This window comes from Gnatocerus cornutus, chromosome 6, assembly GCF_029298725.1.
Source record: "Gnatocerus cornutus isolate USDA-ARS CGAHR chromosome 6, icGnaCorn1.1, whole genome shotgun sequence".
Classification (NCBI taxonomy): domain Eukaryota; kingdom Metazoa; phylum Arthropoda; class Insecta; order Coleoptera; family Tenebrionidae; genus Gnatocerus; species Gnatocerus cornutus.
The window spans coordinates 1904125-1915814 of NC_142238.1; the positions used below are offsets into that span (position 1 = coordinate 1904125).

Sequence of the window (11690 nt, forward strand, 5' to 3'; positions counted from 1 at the left end):
TAGCATAGTCAAGACGACTTTTCACTAGACTTTTGAACAGTAGTGTCATAAAATTACTGTCTTGTAGTTGCTTATCGATTTGAAGAAGAAGCCCAAGTGTCTTGAAAGGAGAAGAGTGATGCGAGTGGTGAACATCAAAAGAGAGTTTGAGATCAAAAACCACATCCAAGTCCTTAAAAGTGTCAGATTGTTTAGTGACCTCTCATTGACGGTGTTTTTTAGGAACAGCTTTGTCAAGTAACTCAGCAGTTTGTGATAGAAGCTGATAAGCAGACAGTCCACGTTTTGCGACTCATTAAGACAAGCCCAATCTATCATCGAAAGCTCATGATAAAGCAACGGATAGTTACTTTTCCTAAAATTGCACCCAGAAACTCTGCGAAACTTTCAAAGATATTTTTAGACATATCAGCTATTAAAGAAGAGGCAGTACAGAAGTCGCACCCTAAGATTTGTAGTTATTAGAATCTCTTAATATAAAGAAAGCCGCTTTACTTACACCTACACATCCTATAGGGATGCGACCAGTTCGTTCCCGACAGTTTGCCCCCGTCAATTGGTCCCCGACAATTCGTCCCCAATGCAATTTCCCCCCCAGTTTAATTCGCCCCGGTGTGATCTTTGATAATAAATTGAAGAATGTGTTTGATATAAATGCAAGCTTTGCCTGTTAATGTCTGCCTCACTACGTTTTGCAGACACACGAACAGGCTCAACACACAAAGCTTCATTTTTCCTCTTAATGACATAATATACTATTATACAAGGTGTTTATAAATGTTTCTAGTATCAAAGGTGGCTATGAAATGTCAAAGAAATTTGCTGCTTATTTCAAATGCGGGTTTAGATTTTTCAACTGACATTTGTAGTTAACCTCAATCATGTAGGAAAGTAAGTTTTGAAAAAAAACGGGTCTAATTGTGGTTTAAAACCTGAAAATTATAAACTTAAACATAAAACCGTAACTTTAAAGTCGTTGACGCAAATGACATTATGAATAATTTTCTAGATAGTTATATTCACTATGAAAACAAAGCGGCAAAATGATGCATGACAGGAATTCCAGAGGCACCCTTGATGCTAGAAACATTTATAAACACCTTGTAGAGAAGACATACAAAAAATTCCAATATTAGCATGCGATAAAGACGCATTACAAATTAATAAGAGTCTGACAAAGAGTTAAATAATTATTATTATTGTTTGAAAAATATTCTAAATTATTTTTAATGATTGAAAAAAAATGTCTTAAAAAATATCTGCAAATGCCGCGAAAATAAAAAATTACATAAAAGTAATAAATCCCGTAATATATTAAGAAGAACATTTTAATGATCAGATGCAAAAAACGTCTAAAAAATAACTTAGAATGAACGCATTAGTTTCCGTTAATACAGTAGAACCTCGATTATCCGGGTGCAGATTATTCGTGAAAACACACAAATCGAAGACCAACTATTTCGTTCTTTTGCTTCCAATGTTAGATAATTTTAAATTTGGAATTTCAGTAACGGTTGTTGTATTTAATGAGATTTAAGTACAAAGAGCAGAAACAAGACTATGAGTTAAAATTGTTGTCTTTGAACAGTAATGTTTGCATACTTTAAAAAACTGCTTGAAAGAAATTCTTTTGCAATAAAAACCTTCATAATTCAGGAAACTAAAAACTCAAGTGACAAAAAAATGTTGGGACCAAAAAAAAGAAATAAATGAAAGCACTAAATTTTTTTACTACAAAATGGTTGCTTTTATGTAATGTCTGATAAGTGTTGAGTTTTAATTTCGTTCAATTCTTAAAATCGTTATTGTAAGATGTTGATACATTTTCTTAAAGTGTTTAATTATTTTGAATAAAAAAAACGTTCCAAATAATTCTAGTGCCTTAAACGTTTGTATATTTAACAACTTGCTTTTCGAAAAACACGGATAATCGAGGTTTCACTGTATTAATAATATAAATCCTGGTTGTTTAAACTCACACGATGACAAAAAATAATTTATTATTATTAACGACAATTTTAGGGGTGGCTACAATTGTTGCCAAAATAATAATATAATAATAATAATATTTAAGAAGATATTTACCCAATTTTGGCATTCCAGTTGACAACCATTGGCAGCTGTCAAAAAAATTGTTAAGTTGCTAAAGGACGAATTATTTGTTAATTTTTAGGTTGTGCGATGAGTAGCAATTTAAGCCGACGATATTATTGTCCGATCGCTCATGTTAAAATGGCACTTGACATTACTAATTATATTCCTAACCTCACTTTATTTACAGACAGAACGGAAAAATAGATCTACGTAGAAAAAATAGTATAAACATGCGTTTCATAAGTCATTTTGGGGCATTTTTGCTTCGGAATTTGAAATTCGTGCGCCAAATAACGTCATATGAAACTACATATTTCTGTTTATGCAAGGTGTTTAGAAATGTTTCTAGCATCAAGGGTGGCTATGAAATGTCAACGAAATTTGCCGCTCATTATAAATGTAGGTTTAGATTTTTCAACTGACATTTGTAGTTCAGAATCGGAGCAAAGTGTGGTTTGAAACCTAAAAATCAAAATTTTGGACATAAAACTATAACTGAAACCTCGTTGACTTAAGTGACATTATGAATAATTTTCAAGATAGTTATATTCACGATGAAAACAAAGCGGCAAAATTGTGCACGTCAGGAATTTTCAAAACTGTCAGTGAGGTAAAACTAATTTTAGAAATTTTTATTTCTAAGACGAACCAAAAATTTCCGATTGTTTTTATTAAAATTCGTAATTTTGGTAATTTTAACGCCACAGCAATCAAATTTTGTGAAGTTACTAATTTAGAGTTGCTTATTAACTGTCTTAATTTGCAGAAATGTAAGTCAAGCAACACAAATTTTAGAAATTTTCATTTATAAGACTAAGCAGAAATTTTTGATTTTCTTCACTAAAATTCGTAATTGTCATAATTTCAGCGCCACAATAATCAAATTTGGGAAGATGCTAATTTTGACTTGCTTATTAACTGTGCTAAATTGCAAAATTTTAGTTCAGAAGAGACAAATTTTGGATTTTTTTTATTTTGAAAATGAATCGAATACTTTTGAAAAGACATATTAACGGCTTTAACTCTGGTAATTTTAACGTCCCAGAAGTCAAATCAAATTTGGAGAGGTTACTAGTTTGGAGTTACTTATTAACTGTCTTAAATTGCAAAATTGTAGGTCCAACAAGACGAATTTTGGAATTTTTTATTTATGAAAACGAAACAATCATTTTCGATTTTCTTCACTAATTTTGGTAATTTTGACGCCACAACCATCAAATTTGGAAAGATTACTAATTTGGAACTGCTTATTAACTGTCTTAAATTTCAAAAGTGTCAGTCAAGCAAAACAAATTTTAGAAATTTTCATTTATTAAGAGAAAGTAAAAATTTCCGATTTTCTTCTCTAAAATTCGTAATTTTAGTAATTTTAGTGCTACAGCAATAAAATTTGGGGGAATTACTAGATTTGAGGCGTGTATTAACTCTACCAGATTGCACCAATCATTATAGAGCAAGAAACGCAAATTTTAGAAATTTTTGTTCATAAAGCGAAGCAAAAAATTTCGGTTTTCTTCACTGAGATTCGTAATTTTGGTAATTTTAGTGCCACAGAATCAAATTTAAGGATATGTCTAGTTTGAAGTTTATTAACTGTCTCAAAAATTGCAAAAATTTAAGTCAAACAAGCCCAATTTTGGAATTTTTAATTTGAAAAAATACCAAAAAAATTATTCATGCTTTGAAACTCTGCTAATTTTAATGCTACGTCAAACAAATTTGGAGTTTTCACTAATTTAGACTTGATTAGTAACTGTGCTTAATTGCAAAATTTTAGATTGAAAGAGACAAATTTTGGATTTTTTTATTTTGAAAATTAATCGAAATTTTTGAAAAAATATGTTCAAGGCTGTAATTATAGTAATTTTAACGCCACAGCCATAACATTTTGGGAGGTCACTAATTTGAAATTGCTTATTAACTGTCTTAAATTTCAAAACTGTATGAGAAGTAAAACTAGTTTTAGAAATTTTTATTTATAAGGCGAACCAAAAATTTCCGATTGTTTTTACTAAAATTCGTAATTTTGGTAATTTTAACGTCACAGCAATCAAATTTTGTGAAGTTACTAATTTAGAGTTGCTTATTAACTGTCTTAAATTGCAGAAATGTAAGTCAAGCAACACAAATTTTAGAAATTTTCATTTATAAGACTAAGCAAAAATTTTTGATTTCCTTCACAAAAATTTGTAATTGTCATAATTGCAACGCCACAATAATCAAATTTGGGAAGATGCTAATTTTGACTTGCTTATTAACTGTGCTAAATTGCAAAATTTTAGTTCAGAAGAGACAAATTTTGGATTTTTTATTTTAAAAATTTTGGACCCAAGGCAAAGTAGTGCACGACAGGAATTCCAGAGCCACCTCGTATTAACTAATCTATTAACATCAATATTGTCCTGCAATTTCTGTCGCTGGGTGAAGCAGAATCGTCAGATTTGTGCCGATCGATCGAAGTTTTCCCAACAAACAAAATTTTAATCCAATCAGTCTAGAATTCTTAACTTAGAAGTAGCCGACAAACGAGTCTCATGTTATCTATTTAGTCCGGAGTGGATAATCCGAACTCTGCCCGGACTTTAAGAGAATGGTATCGACGTAACGAATAAACGACAATCGTAAACCAACGCGGTTCTAATAAAAGTATCTGGCCCTCTTACATTGGAACATCCATTCTGGCTTAGCTTTTCTTTGGCTTGAATTTAATACCGGCTAAAGGTTTATTGTGAAAGACTCAAACGTGACAAACGGAAAAACAAAGAAAAAGAAAATGATGGACGACGTTTGTCAATAAGTTTAGTTGTTGTAGTTCTAATAAAGTGCTTACCCACTGAAACCTCATTACATTACAGTGAGTTTCCTTCGTACAACAACGAACCTAATAACAATGAAGCTAGCTGACTGTAATTAAAAGTACATTACAGAGAACTTAGGGTACAAAACACAAAGTAACAAATATGTGTAATAACTAATAACTTTGAAACAAAATTCTCCAATGTTAATAAAGTTAACAATTTTCCTCAACCACTTGTTTTCAATAACGACTCATCAGACAAGTGTGAAATTGATGTAATTTAAATTAACTTTGTAGCGAAATTTATGGAAAGTTCTTTTGAGGAAAATTTATAAACCCTCTGATAACCTAAGATAAATAGCCTGCAGTGCGTTGTTCATAAAAAACTTAATCAGCAAGCGTTGTTTTGAAATTTCAACATTTCTCTGAAATTTTTGCAGGACATATGGAAGTGATCTTATTGTGTGTTTTTCGAATTTGCCGCTATAATAGGTCCATTAAAGTACTCAATTTGGAGTCGTTTATAGGTATCAGTCCACTCATTTAAAAGTTAAGTTGGCATTTGACCTTGATCCAACGGTGACATGATTGCCAGAACTTGTCAAACCTCTATTGAAATCTTTCATTTGTAGCAAATGGTTAATTAAATATTGTTTAATGCACTCAACTTTGACAACGTGTTAACCTCAAAAACCGCTACATTCAATTTTCCTTCAATTTTCTCCCTAAAAAATTGAAAGCCTGATTTACATCCAAGATATTTCGAAAATTTACACAGGAGAGTGGACTGATAGCAATGAACCGCACTTTATAAGAGAACGCAAAGTAGGAAATTTTGTTTTTTAAGAATTGGCAGAACTAATTCGTCTGGCTGTCACCTGTGTCCTGTCAAGTTCTTGGTCAATTTGGATTTAATAATTGTACCTAAATATATTACTTTCCCTTCCTAATTGTCTTTCAGATTCTTTTTTAGATCCTCCTCTTTATTATCCAAAAATTTTTATGGTAGATTCTTCTCTTCATTTTCTAAATTATTGTCTTAATATTTTCTTCTCGATTTGTTATCATCATTCCTGGTTATGTTTTATTCTACAACCTTTTCTTAACTCTCATTAAAATTCTCTTCTACAATCTTTTCTAGATCGTATAGGCCGTTTTTTAAATCCTCCTATAGATTGATTTTGAATTCTGTTTATTTTCTTCTAGACTTCTTTTTAGCTTCTTCTTTACATTTCCTTCAAAATTCTCTTCCTAGTGCTCTAAATTGTCCTCAATATTCACTCAATTTTGTATTCTTCTATTAGTTATATTCATTATTCTTCTTTTGATACTCAGTTTTTTTTTCAACTTCACTTATCTTTACAATAATTTTGCAAATTGGTGACAAACAATTTAAAATTTCAGTATAAATTTTCTTCTACAATCTCTTCTAGATCGTATAGGTCGTTTTTTAAATCTTCCTCTAGATTGATTTTAAATTCTGTTCCAATTTCTCCTCTAGACTACCAACTATATTTCATTCTTTATTTTCTTCTAGACTTCGTTTTAGAAATTTAGCCTTTAATATTCGCTAAATCTACATTCCTTTATTAGTTGTTTATTTTATTCTTCCCTCGATCCTCGACATTCTCTTTTTGATTATTACTTTCTAGATTATCCTTTTAATCCTATTTTAGGTTTAGATTCGCCTGTTGAACTTCTTAATAATATCCGCAAATTTTTTGTCGACATTCAATTTTACATTCACCTCTTGATTCTCTTCTAAATTCTCCTTTATTTTATATTCCTGCTTGTCTTTTAGATCTTTTCTTAGATCCTCCTCTTTATTTTCTTTTGTAGATTCTCCTCTTTATTTTCTTTTTCGTATTCTATTTTCAAAATATTTTCCCCTCAATTATTCTTTCATCATTCCTTTTTCCTGCATTCTGTTCAACATTCTTTTATTAATTGTCAATGAAATTCTTCTCTAGATTTTCCCTTCTTTATTTTCTTTTAGGCTTCATTTTAGTTTCTTTTTAACATTCCCTGCAAGATTCTCCTCTTAATGCTCTAGATTGTCCTCAATATTCACTCAATTTTGTATTCTTTTATTAGTTATATTCATTATTCTTCTCTTGATACTCTCAACATTTTCATTTTAAATCCTTTAAAAATTTAAATCCTCCTGTTGATTCCTCTTAAAATTATTCCTAATTCTCTTTTAGATTCTCTTTTACTTTCTCTTCCTGATTGTCTTTCTAATTCACTTTTAGATGCTCATCTAGATTCTCTTCCAAATTCTTCTCTATATTTTCCTTGTTATTTTCTTCTTGCTCGTTCACATGTTCAATTTATATGTCATATCTCTGTAAAATACTCCTCTAGAAAAAAATCCTACTTTTCGAAAAATTTTGGACAAAAAATGTTCGGTTTTCCAAAAATTCTGCAATTTTAAGTTAATAAAAAGATAAAAGTAAAAAAAGTGAATAACGAAGCACTTTTTGAAAATTGTCTAAAATGTCTAGTTTTCTTTGTAATTTTGAAATTTTTGACAGGATTAACAGTAACTTCCCGAACTTATCGAGTTCCATATTACCTCATTTATGGAAATATTTTTAAAATTTCAAAATTTTTGGTTGTCTACAAAATCCAAAATTTGAAAATCGGCTAGCTTTTTTAATTATTTTGTGCTTTCGATATCTAAAAAGTAAGTCTATTTCAGTAATTGTAAAATGTTCGTGAAAATTGCTAAAATCGCGTTGTACAAACTTTTTTGAATTTGCCGCTTTAATAGGTCCATTAGAGTACTCAATTTGGAGTCGTTTATATGTATCTACAGTCCAGCTCATTGCTATCAGTCCACTCTCTAGTGTAAATTTTCGAAAATTTTTGGGTGTAAATCTGGCCTTCAATTTCTTAGGGAGAAAATTAGGGGAAAATTGAATGTAGCGATTTTTGAGGTTAACACGTTGTCAAAGTTGAGTGTATTAATCAATAACTAATTAAAAATTTGTTGCAAAAGAATGATTTTAATAGAGATTTAACAAGTTTTGGCAATGCTGTGAAAGGCGATTAGCTTCTACGCATGCCACAGTTGCGTCAAGGTCAAACGCTTTTGCTGCTAATTGTTACCGATAAAAATCACTAAGGGTTGCTGTCGACTTAACTAAAAAATGTATCAATATAATTGAATTGTCCTTTGCGGCCAACAATAATTGTACCTAAATATGATAGATGTGAATACTGGCTGTGAGGTTAGGTTTAAATTTAAATGTTAAATGAAACTCAATAAATGTCAAATTTTAAATTGAATTTGAAAATCAAGTGGCAAGTCGTGGGTACAAAACCATTACCAATCGTGTAACACGAAAACTTATTAAAAAAAGGGTGCAAATTCGAAGTATAAAGGACTTGTTTTATAATGGCATTGGTGCACCAAGTTGGCCATTATAAAACACGTTCTTTAATATACTATTCAAACACTCGTCTTTTCCCACACTCGTGTGTTAATACAATTTCGCAATTTTCAGATGTTCACAGAGGCCGACTTTTCCACCGACTTCAGCATAAATCAAGAACGCAAATTTATCCAGTATCTCCACAAATTACAAGAAGTCGTCACCAAATGGCCAACAAACCACACGTTAAACCACAAGTTTTCATCGCAATATGTCGCACGAGGAATGGGCTTGTACACGGGCGAGCAAAATCGAAAAACGATTTTCTACATCTACTCCAACGGAGGTGGAAAAAAGCGCAGCAACGTGTTTATGTACATCCGGGGGCCGTTCGGGTCGAAAGGATCCGCCACCATCTCCCCTTTTCACAGCTTGCAGAAGATACCAGTGGTCAACGTGCTGCAGAATCAGCTGGAAGCCAGTAAGACTCTACCGTTTAAAAACGAGGAGCAGAAGTCATTCCTGAAGACGATCTCGTTGGATTTCACTTCGTTGGTTGGGAACGTGGAGGAGAAGAAGGAGCAGAATGAAATTCCCATTCAAATTGACATGGAGATTGACAGGGCGAAGATTACTTACATCCCTAAAGACGACGGAATGTACGAAATTACATTGATTTGCGATGGGGAGGTTTTAAGAGGATCTCCTTATAGCGTGCAGGTTTACAGCAACACTTCTGGTAAGACTGATAGCTTTGAAACCACCTATGAGAATGTCGAAGAGAAGATCATCTTCACCAAACGCAAGGTCATTTCGAAAGTCATCGACTGCATCGACGAGAAGATCTATATTGGCAATACACCAAATGCGAACAGTCCTGAGAACGACGAAGTTACGATCATGGCGGTGACCAAGAAGGAGGACGAGATTCTAAAAACCGAAATCAGTTGCACCTTGGAGGATATCATCGAGGAGATCAACACCAAGGCTGAAAACGACACTTTGGAAGAAATCAAGAAGATTACCGAGCACTTGAAGACCTTACCTGATGGTACTGACGAAACTGACCAACTCCAATTGGGGACTCTACACAAACTGGTGAAAAACAGCGAGGAAGTCAAAACGGAAATCGCCAACTTGCTTCAACCCGACGAAATTCACTACAACGTCGAAAAGGACGTCGATAGAACTCGCGTCTCGGAATTCGACTTTGGAAGTGTGGAAAACAGAAGAGACGAAGACGAAAATAACAACTCCTCGGTCAAGAGGATTAAAAGTAAAATTTCCCTGGAGATTTCCCCTAAGATTCCTTCGGCAAGTGTTACTTCCCCGATATGCCCCAGCCATATTGCCCCAGAAGTAGAACTAAGCTATCCGAACCAATTCACTTTAGCGCAGAAACGGAAGGTCTTCTCGAGACAAAACAGCATTAACCTACCCGATAGTGACGTCACGTTTTCTTTGGAAAACGGAGATTCGTCGAGATCCCCAAATTTTGGCCAACTTAGTGTCCTCAACGTTTTGAACAGTCTTAAGCAGTCACGGAAGAATAGTCTTTCGGAAGGGTCAGAGCACTCCGTCACTTCCACAGTTAGTATGTCGAATGTGGCCAGTGAGACCCACGAGGAGTCGTTCAGGGCGAGGAAAGAGTACTGGGAACGGATGTCTTCGAGGAGCTCCAGTAGTGCTAGTTTAGTCAACCTTGAGCCCAAAGCAATCAAGAGGAAGGAAACGATGGACCACGTTAAGAAGGAGAGGAAGATTTCCAACTCTTCCGCAGAGTCCAAAGCGAGTCGGTACAAGTCAGACACTCCTCTAGATGACTGTTCTCTAATACCCCTAGAGGAACGAAAAAAAAGCTATTGAAAGAAATGTACGAAAAGGAAACTCATCACAAAAAAACAGACAGTTTGAAAAAAGTTCCCACTGTGTCCGACAGAGTCGAAACTTTGACAGACACGAATAAAAAATCGTCATTCAAAACTCAGTTTAAAAACGCAATCAGTTTTTTCAAAAAAAAAGGAAAACATTCCGAAAACCGACAATTTGAAAAGAAGGTTCTCTTTGGACAACCAGAGGAGAGCCCACCGGAAGGTTAGAGGAGGAAGTTTGAGTCTACCGTACATCTCCGATCGCTTCCAAGTCAGCAATTTGTACGAAGATGTCTTTGGGAATCGACGTGGAAGTTTTAAAGGAACTCCGAATAAGAACGAAGTTGCGAATTCTTTGGCTTGTTTTTCACCAAATGGGGGCTCAACAGTTCGTCCATCGCAAGACGAAGATATTAGCTACAATTTGTTTGTAAATAAAGGAAAGACTAAAAAACGTAAAGGTATTAAGGCCATTTTTTATGTAAACTATTGAGTCGTTGTTATTGTATTTATTGTTACTTAATAAAACTAAAGAAACTAGTGTCATTTGTTTATTTGAGGATTAATTTTCTTCATTCCTCTTTGGATTCTTCTATTTAGGCTTGTTTTGTTTTAGGTCTAAATTCTCTTCAAATCCTTGACTTTTACAAACAGATTCTCTTTTGATTTTCTTTGGATTCTCAAAATTTCTTATGGAATTTTCTCAAATTCTTACTCGAATCTCATTGTGTTTTCAAGATTTTGTATAATAGTAATTCTTATTGCATCATTTCTCAGTTCTCCTTAGCCTACATTTTGTAGTTCTTAGCTTATTTTCTAGAATTTCTTTTGATCCTAGATTCTGCATAAATTCTCTTTAGAATTTTTCTGTAATTTTCTTTGATTCTTTTGAATCTTCTTTGGATTCTAAGCGGTAAATTGAGGAATACAAAAATCAGAAAATATTCTTTTAATTTTTATACAATTTTCTTAACTCCCTAAATTCTCCTTAGATTTAGATTGTTTCCGAGAATTTTTGGCTTTCTTTAGATTCTGTTTAGAATCTCTAAATCCATAGATTTTCCATAGATTCTCTAGACAGCTTCTTTCTTCAGTTTAAATTGTCTAGATTTTTTTTTAAATTTTCATTTATTGTTCTATAAATGCTCTATAATTCTAGAAAAATCCTTTTGATCATTTTAGAGATTATTATGTTCTATCAAATCTTTGAAAAAAATTGATTCGCTAGTTTCTTATTCTCTTTGGTTACTTGTTTATTTGAGGATTTGTTTTCTTCATTTTCTTTATCTTTCCTCAATTTTTCTAGTTTCTTTATAGATTCTTCCAATATTCCATTTAGGCTTGCTTTATTTTTTGTCAAAATTCTCTTCAAATCCGTGACTTTTACAAACAGATTCTCTTTTGGTTTTCCTTGGATTCTCAAAATTTCTTTTGGAATTTTCTCAAATTCTTACTCGAATTTCATTGTGTTTTTAAGATTTCCTACATTTTTTCTTAGCGTATTTTCTAGAATTTCTTTTGATCCTAGATTCTGCATAAATTCTCTTTAGA

At 32.7% G+C, this 11690-nt stretch overlaps 1 pseudogene; it reads left to right on the top strand.

Annotated features, from left to right (window-relative positions):
• The first annotated feature begins 8400 nt into the window (after positions 1 to 8400).
• LOC148172208 (uncharacterized) lies at positions 8401 to 10632 on the top strand (annotated as a pseudogene).
• The last annotated feature ends 1058 nt before the right edge of the window (positions 10633 to 11690 follow it).